Source organism: Sapajus apella, unplaced genomic scaffold (genome assembly GCF_009761245.1).
Source record: "Sapajus apella isolate SASKATOON/1434 unplaced genomic scaffold, GSC_monkey_1.0 scaffold1126, whole genome shotgun sequence".
Taxonomy (NCBI): Eukaryota; Metazoa; Chordata; class Mammalia; order Primates; family Cebidae; genus Sapajus; species Sapajus apella.
Genome location: NW_022438052.1, coordinates 4,833 through 13,001, shown reverse-complemented (window position 1 = coordinate 13,001; position 8,169 = coordinate 4,833). Strand labels below are relative to the sequence as shown.

General features: G+C 53.7%; 1 pseudogene; it reads left to right on the top strand.

Annotated features, from left to right (window-relative positions):
- Positions 1–303: 303 nt before the first annotated feature.
- Positions 304–8,169, top strand: part of LOC116546619 — an 8,991-nt pseudogene continuing 1,125 nt past the window's right edge.

Genomic DNA, 8,169 nt, shown 5'->3' with positions numbered 1-8,169 from the left:
ACAGCATGAAAATGCGTGAGGCCTCCTTCCCAGGGTGTGTTAGCGCCTCTCCTGCAGCGCCTGGCCCGGTGGTCCCAAACCCCGGCGGCAGCTGCACACGCCCTGAAGCCAGGGACAGAGGCTGGGTCCCTCTTTTTTCCTGGCGGTGGTGACAGCACCTGCTCGGATCTGGTCGGGCGCCGCGGTCCGGAGCGCCCCGCCCCGCGCAGAGGGAGCCCACCGGGCGCTGGAGACTCCGGTGGCGAGTCCCTTCCCAAGGGCGCGCACGCCCAGCCAGCCCCACCCCACCCACTCCCGCGCCCGGCGCTGCTTGGCTGCGGGTGGTTCCTGTCCTCCCGCGGGTCCGAGGGCGCCGGAAACCCAGCGGCGGCGAAGCGGAGAGGAGTCCCGCGCGTCCCGGCTCGCACGGCTCTGGGTCCGGGGTCTGCGCTGGAGCCGCACGGGGAGAGGCCTTCTCTGCGCCCGCCGCGCCGGCTCCGACCGTCCGAGTCCGCGGCCAGCCGGGCCACCAGCCATGGGCTCCCGCCCGCTCTCGTCGCCCCGGGCTCTGTCGTCGCCGCGGCTGCCGCTGCTGTCTCTGCTGCCAGGTACGCGCACGGGCGTCAGGGCTCCGGAGGGACGCGGGAGTGGGCGCGGGGCTCCAGGCGCTGCTGGTGAGAGCCCTGCGTCGGCGAGCGGAGAGGGCGGGCGCGGTCCCGGGGACTCCGAACCCGTGCAGACCCGCTCCCGCGCGGCGGCGACTTGGGTGGGGTGGCTTTTTCCCTTTCGGCTTACTCCCCACCCCTAGCCACCAGCAAACCTGGGAGTCACTTGGCTGGCGCTGGTAGGCGCGGGGTGATGGGGAGGTCGGGACCGGGTCCTTCGTCTTGGGCGCAGGAACTGGGGGTTCGCGTCCCCGCGCTGCCGGTCGCCCTGCCCAGCGCACTGACTCCAGAACTGGCCTCGCGCTCCACCGTCTGCATCCCGCCCACCTCCTCATTTGACGGACAGACGGGGAAACGAGCCAGAGAAGACTAAAGACTTGGCCAAGGCCACTTGGGGGAAAAGGGAGTCGCCTCGGGACTGGGGCTGGAGCCGGCACGCCAGCCTCTCCTCCGGTCCTCGTCACCCCGCGCCCCAGGCAGCGTCGCTGTGGGACCCTCCACCGGGGCAGCGCCTCCCGTCTTCCTCCCGCTCTCCAGACTAGCCTGATGGGGGAAGCCGGCCCTGGCCCGCCGCTGGGAGGCTCTTGAGTGCCTGGGAGGGCTAGTGGATAGCGAGGGTCCGGGACCAGGCAGGGCGCAGGGAGTTCCTGGCGGGCGAGCCGGCGGTCTGCTGTGCGGCTGTGAGCCCAGAGCGCTTTCTGCCCTCGGTGCCGAGGCCTCCACTATTCAGAACGCTACACGTTCTCAACTGAGCTCCTGCCTGGGACCCTCCTTTCATTCTGGGGAAGAGGAGGGGGAGAATAGGCAAAAATCCCATTTCAAGACCTGAGGAAGTTGGATTCAACTTCCCAGAGGGTTCTCCCTCCGCCTCCCCAAGCTGCCCCCAGATCTGTACGTGGGAACTGGAAGACAGCTGACTCCACTATGCCTCATCTGTGCTGGGATGTGGCTTAGAAACAAAGAGGGGTGCCCAAGGGTTGCAGAGAAGTCAAAGTCATTGATGAGAATGTGAAGACAGCATTAGCAAGAGCTGGGGGAGCACACGAGATCACAGGAGCCACATAGTGTCTTGGCTTCTAAGAGGGCTGGTGGCGAAACCCCTATGGGATGGAATGCAAGAGAGGCCCAGACCCGGGCCGCGTTCTCCCAGAGACCTGGGCCTGGGTCACTGTGGGTGGCCCTGCCCCTGGGGTGGGTGGGCCATCTTTCCATCAAGGAAGCAGGGAGTGGCTGTACCTAGGCAGTCAGCATTTGCACCACACGCCCGCCCTGCAGTAACAACCCAGGAAAGGATCGCGAATAGTTGTTGAGCTCTTACCACAGCACCAAGCTGTGCACTTCCTTCTCAACACCGTTTGAGGTGGATACGTTTATAATCCTTATTTTGACTGATAAAGACACTGAGGTTCAGAGAGGTTAAGCCACTTGCCTAGGCTCACACAGCTCACAAGTGATTTGTCAGGATTTTCACCAGGTCTGTCCAGCTGCAGAGCCTAGGCTTGCAACCACTGTGCTTCTCACTGAATGTGTGTGACCTGGTAGACTCCTGCCACTCTTGGGCCTCAGTTTCCCAGTCTGCAACCCACGGGATAAGACTAGCCTGAAAGTCTAGGGTTCCACAGAGTCCCCCCACAGGTGGAGGGGATGCTGTCAGTAAGCAATGTTGCTGGTGGGCTGGGTAGGGCAGGTTAAGTAATGATTCCCCCATGGACTGAGGAGGCTGCTTCCTCCAGTGGCCAGGGCCTCGGAGGATGAGCACCGTCTCTTTGAGTGGCTGTTTGAAGATGACAGTGAGATCATCCGGCCTGTGGCCAACGTGTCTGACCCAGTCATCATCCATTTCGAGGTGTCCATGTCTCAGCTGGTGAAGGTGGTGAGTGCTGGAGTCGCGAGCCGTGGCCATGGGGACTGGGGCTTCTGGAGGAGCCTTCCCAGAATGAGCCTTGTTTTTGTAATTCTCCTGTCTACTTTAATCCCTCTTTCTAGGATGAAGTAAACCAGATCATGGAGACCAACCTGTGGCTCAAGCAAGTGACCAGACCCTGGGCACTGCTGCCCCCTGGTGGTGACTGCTTTATTTGCTGTAGGTGAACCAAGTAGGGCCCAAAGACCAGGCTTCAATTCACTTCTGTGGAACCCAGATTGGGGTCCGCTGACCGGCAGATCTCTCTCCTCTAAGGCTTGAGGCCACATGCACTGTCCTACGGTCCCCCTGGAAGGACTGTAGGGCCCAACCCCTCAAGTTCCAGATGGACAGGTTGCAGCCTGGAGGAAGACATTCTCCATGTTCACACAACAGGACTGAATGAACCTGAGATTGAAGCCCCGCCCCCGAACCCTGGGGTGGTGCTTGAGACAACCTCCTTCTCTCCTTCTTGCTAAAAACTCAGTTTTTTGTTTTTTGTTTTTTGTTTTTTTACAGACAGGATCTCGCTCTGTCACCCAGGCTGGAGTGCAGTGACGCAATCTCGGCTCACTGCAACCTCCGCCAGCAGGGTTCAAGCGATTCTCCTGCCTCAGCCTACCAAGCAGCTGGGACCACAAGTGTGCACCACCACGCCTGGCTAATTTTTGTATTTGTTACAGAGACAGGGTTTCGCCATGTTGCCCAGGCTGGTCTAGAACGCCTGAGCTCAAGCAATCGCCCACCTCAGCCTCCCAAAATGCTGGGATTACAGGCATGAACCACTGTGCCCGGCTCAAAACCTCATTCTTAAGTCAGAATCAGACGCTGCTATTGTTGGTAGGGTGGGAGTAGATTTTCCTGTTCAGATTGAGGCCAGGAAATTGCCTTCCACGTGTCCTCCCCAGGGAGGCTGTCCAGACTTGCCAAGAGACATAATGGCCCATTGGCCTGCTGGTGACCCTTCTGCAAGCCTGGCCAGCTGAGCACTCAGCACACACAGCCTTCATCCCCAGGAGGTTGGAAAGTCAGATGGGTACAGTGCGCCACCCAGTACCTGATGCACACGCTCCCTCTGTGGCCGCAGCCTCACCCCTTTCTGCTCTGGTGCTGAGGACTGAGACCCCCACCCTCTGCACCCAGACACCTCCTAAGCCCTGTGAGGATCATGGCTTCTTCCCCTAGAACATTGCAGAGGCCAGCCTTGCTGAATCTTGGGGTGAAAGAGAGTTCCGTGTTGGAAAACACCCCTGGGAGAGCCATTTAGAGGCTGTAAACAGCAGGCATGTGGACCTGGACCCCGTGCAAGGAGTCCAGGAGGTTCCTCCTGGCACTAGAAGTGGCCAGAGAAAGCTCCAGTAGGTCCTGTCTGGTTGATGAGGGGCTGGGCTTGCTCACAGTCCTGGGGACAGCGGCTCCCCTCGGGCCAGGAGGCAGCCCACAGGCCCAGCCCTGTGGTCTCTCCCCTGCTGCACCCCCAGGAGAAGTTGAACTATGTGATCATGGCATATCATGTGATCATGATGCAGCTTGGCCACATGCAACAGGGGTGGGGAGTCACCAAGATGGGTGGTGCCAGGAGAAGTAAAACCCGACTGATCCTGTGACTGTCTCCTCCCTCCCTGCTTCCTTCCCTGAGATCTGGAATGACTACAAGCTGCAGTGGAACCCCTCGGACTACGGGGGGCGGAATTCATGTGTGTCCCTGCCCAGAAGATCTGGAAGCCCGACATTGTGCTGTATAACAAGTAAGGTGCCGGGGGCCCGTGCCCTGTCAGGGCTGTCAGCCTGGGCTCTGGGTCCTTGGCTTTCCTGGTTTAAAACCTGGCCTTCCTTAGCCTTTTCTAAGAGAGATTCATTCATTTATTCATTCAACAGGTGTGTATTCAGCAACTACTATCTACCAGGCACCAGAGATACCCATGAGCCACAGACAGCAGCAGTGTGCTGAGTAGCTTCAAAGCAGGTCATGAGTGGGTGGAGGAGGGCATCGGGGGAAGCTTCAGGGAAGAATTAGCATTTGAAGTGAGTCCTGAAGATCTCAGGACAGGGAGATGGAGCAGAGGAGGGCCCAGGAAGGCAGGAGAGTATGTCATGGGCAGCCAAGGTGACCTCATTGGCTGGACTGTGGGACATAAGGCTGGAAAGATCCATGGGCCAGGGACCAACCATGATGTGTGGAGGGGGAAGGCTGAGATGCTGGGGGCACCTGGAATGTCGCATCTGTTAGCAGCTCTGTGCAAATAGACATGAATGGAGTAAACGGTTCCTCTTCACCTTTTCTTTGGAAGAGAATGAGGGTGTTGGAGAAGATCATGCAGACTGGCACGGTTACTAAGGACAAGGAACTTTTTTTCAGACGGAATCTTACCCTGTTGCCCAGGCTGTAGTGCAGTGGTGCAATCTCAGTTCATGGCAACCTCCGCCTCCTGGGTTCAAGCAATCCTCCTTCCTCAGCCTCCTGAGTAGCTGGGATTACAGGCACGTGCCACCATGCCTGGGTAATTTTCGTATTTTTTGGTAGAGATGGGGTTTTGCCATATTGGCCAGGCTGGTCTCGAACTCCTGACCTCAATCAATCTGTCTGCCTCAGCCTCCTAAAGTGCTGAGATTATAGGCGTGAGTCACTGTGCCTGGCCCCAGTGAGCTTTTTAAGAATACAGGTGCTTGGTCAGGTGTGGTGGCTCACGCCTGTAATCCCAGCATTTTGGAAGGCCTTGATGGGTGGATCACCTGAGGACAGAAGTTCAAGACCAGCCTGGCCAACATACCAAAACTCTGTCTCTACTAAAAATACAAAAAAATGAGCCAGGCATGGTGGCACACACCTATAATCCCAGCTACTCCAGAGGCTGAGGCAGGAGAATCACTTGAACCTTGGAGGTGGAAGCTGCAGTGAGTTGAGATCGCGCCATTGTGCTCCAGCCCGGGCGCAGTGAAAAAAATACAGGTGCCTACACTCAAAATATTTTTTTCTTTGTTCCTCATTGTCTTTTCTAAAGCTAATAAGTATTACGTTATCCAAACAATCTCTATACCTGACCCCAGGTCCCGCCCCACAGAAACAGAGTCCGTGGGTCTGGGTGGGCCTAGAAATGGATGTTTTCACAAAGCTGTCCTGAGGGCTGTGTGACCAGCTTGCTTTGGGGATCCCTGATCTGGCCCGTCCCTGACATTTCACAAATCAAAACAGAGGCCCAGAGTGGGCGTGTGGCACAGCCAGACCTGGGGTGATCTCTGCCATCCACTGTGGCTTTGAAGCCGCTGTGGGCAGTGGTTGCAGGAGGGTGATGCTGTGATCAGGGGGCTGAGCTGGGCACCCCAGCCTGTCTCCGCCTGTGTCCTCAAACCTCTACTCTCCCAGCAGCAAACCTGACATAAGACAGTTACCCTGTTACACGGTGTACCCTCCAGGCCTTCTCCCACTGGGGAAAGGTCTGGGCCTTGGAGAAAGGATTGATGCCCCCCCAAGTATGTCAAGTGGGGTTCCCATGTACGGAGTAGGGCAAGCTTTCTGGGCCCTGTGCTCCCAGCCCATGTGGGTGGCTGCATCCAGGTCTCAGTTGAAAAGGATGAGTCTAGAACAAAAAAGACATCCCTGGCTCCTGCCGTCTAGGGAAGCTGCTCTCTGGCCGGTCCCTCACAGGGGCCACTTCCAATCTCCTCTGGATCCCGAAAGCACATCTTCCCACCACTTTTGGGAGGCCTCTCCTCTTTCTCTCTTGCAAAGGCTCTTCCTCTGCCAGGCTGGTGCTGCTCATCATCGCACCTCCAAACCCCCCTTTTTAATTTAAATCCGCACAAAACTGATACTTTCCACATTTAAGCTCTTTCATTGGTCTGATGTAAATTTTAATTGATATTTTACAATGTGCTCATTAGTTCTCTAGGTATTGAAGAATATCATTTTTGTACCTGTGCTCTATTTCTAGATAAACATTTAAACATTTTTCAGCAAAACACTTCATGTAGAATTAGTCTATTCTGATTTTAATGACTAAAAAATTTGTTTAGGTTTTTATGCCATATTAGCACAAAATAACATTTTCTTTCTATTAGTATTAGTTGTTTTTACAATTAGCATCAGGACTAGAGATGCTGTGTTTTATGCTGAATCTTACTTTCTGGTCTCTGGCAAAAACAAGAGGGGGTCTTAACTCACTGCAAAGACAGTTCATGTTTAATTTACTATTTTCCCAAGGAAACATGACACTTATAAATATGGTGTGTGTTTGCTTGTTTTTTTTGAGATGGAGGCTCGCTCTATCACCTAGGCTGGAGCCCAGTGGTGCAGCCTCGGCTCACTGCAACCTCTGCCTCCCAGGTTCAAGCAGTTTTCTACCTCAGTCTCCCCAGTAACTGGGATTACAGGTGCCCACCACCACACCCGGCTAATTTTCGTATTTTTAGTAGAGACAGGGTTTCACCATCTTGGCCAGGCTGGTCTTGAACTCCTGACCTCATGATCTACCCTCCTTGGCCTCCCAAAGTGCTGGGATTACAGGTGTGAGCCACTGCACCTGGCCAAATATGTTTTCTATATAATTTGTATTTGTAAGCTGGTCATCAAAGAACTGGGGCACAATATAAACTTAACTGGCTTGCAGATTATTTTTTCTTACACTATGAATTGTCGTAGGAATCACGTGGTTCAAATGCTCTTAAGGGAAGTGGGCAGGGTGTAGAGAATTTTTGTTAGGCTAGAATTAAGAAAATGAGCCCTAATTTTAATCTTATGTTTTGGGTTTTACAGCCATTTTCTTGCTGGCAATCTTGAGTGAGCAGCTGGAGTACTATAGGATGTATGGGTTTAGCAATAACGAGAGGCATAGTGAAATGTTTCAAATTGGATGTGGAGAGGAGAAAATATCATAAGGAAGCTCCTGAAAATCTGGAGCTGAAAATAACATTTAGAGAAAATCATCCAACTCATTTCCTCCCTCTTCTAGTTAGACCTTCAGTTGCTCAGGATTGACCCTCTGTTAAAGATTTCTCTTCATTTTTTAACACAATACCAAAATTTCTCCTATGATATTTTGTTTTCTACAGTTCATTTGCTGATAGAGTTCTCAGAGTGTTCATGGACACTGTATACTCTGTGTTCTTTGAAGTTCATAATTCATTATAACCTTTTTAGAGAATACTTTTAGGAAACTTAGCTAGGTGTGAAATTCTTGGCTCTTCTAATCCTTCCATGAAAATCTTTTTTTTGAGACAGAGACTTGCTGTGTTGGCTAGGCTGGAGTAAAGTGGCATGATTTTGGCTCACTGCAATCTCTGCCTCCCAGGTAGAGACAGAGAGTCTACTATTCTCCCACCTCAGCCTCCCGAGTAGCTGGGCTTACAAGTGCATACCACCATGCCTGGCTAATTTTTTGTATTTTTAGTAGATACGGGGTTTCACCATGTTGGCCAGGCTGGTCTCAAACTCCTGACCTCAAGTGATCTGCCTGCCTCAGCCTCCCAAAGTGCTGGGATTACAGGTGTGAGCTCCCACGTCTGGCCTGCTTGTTCTTATGTTTCTTCTGGTTTTATTTCTAAAATAATTTTTTTTCTTTTTCCTAATTCTTTAAATTCTACTAGTTCTGTATACATTCTGTTGTTTCACCAAATTATCCCTTA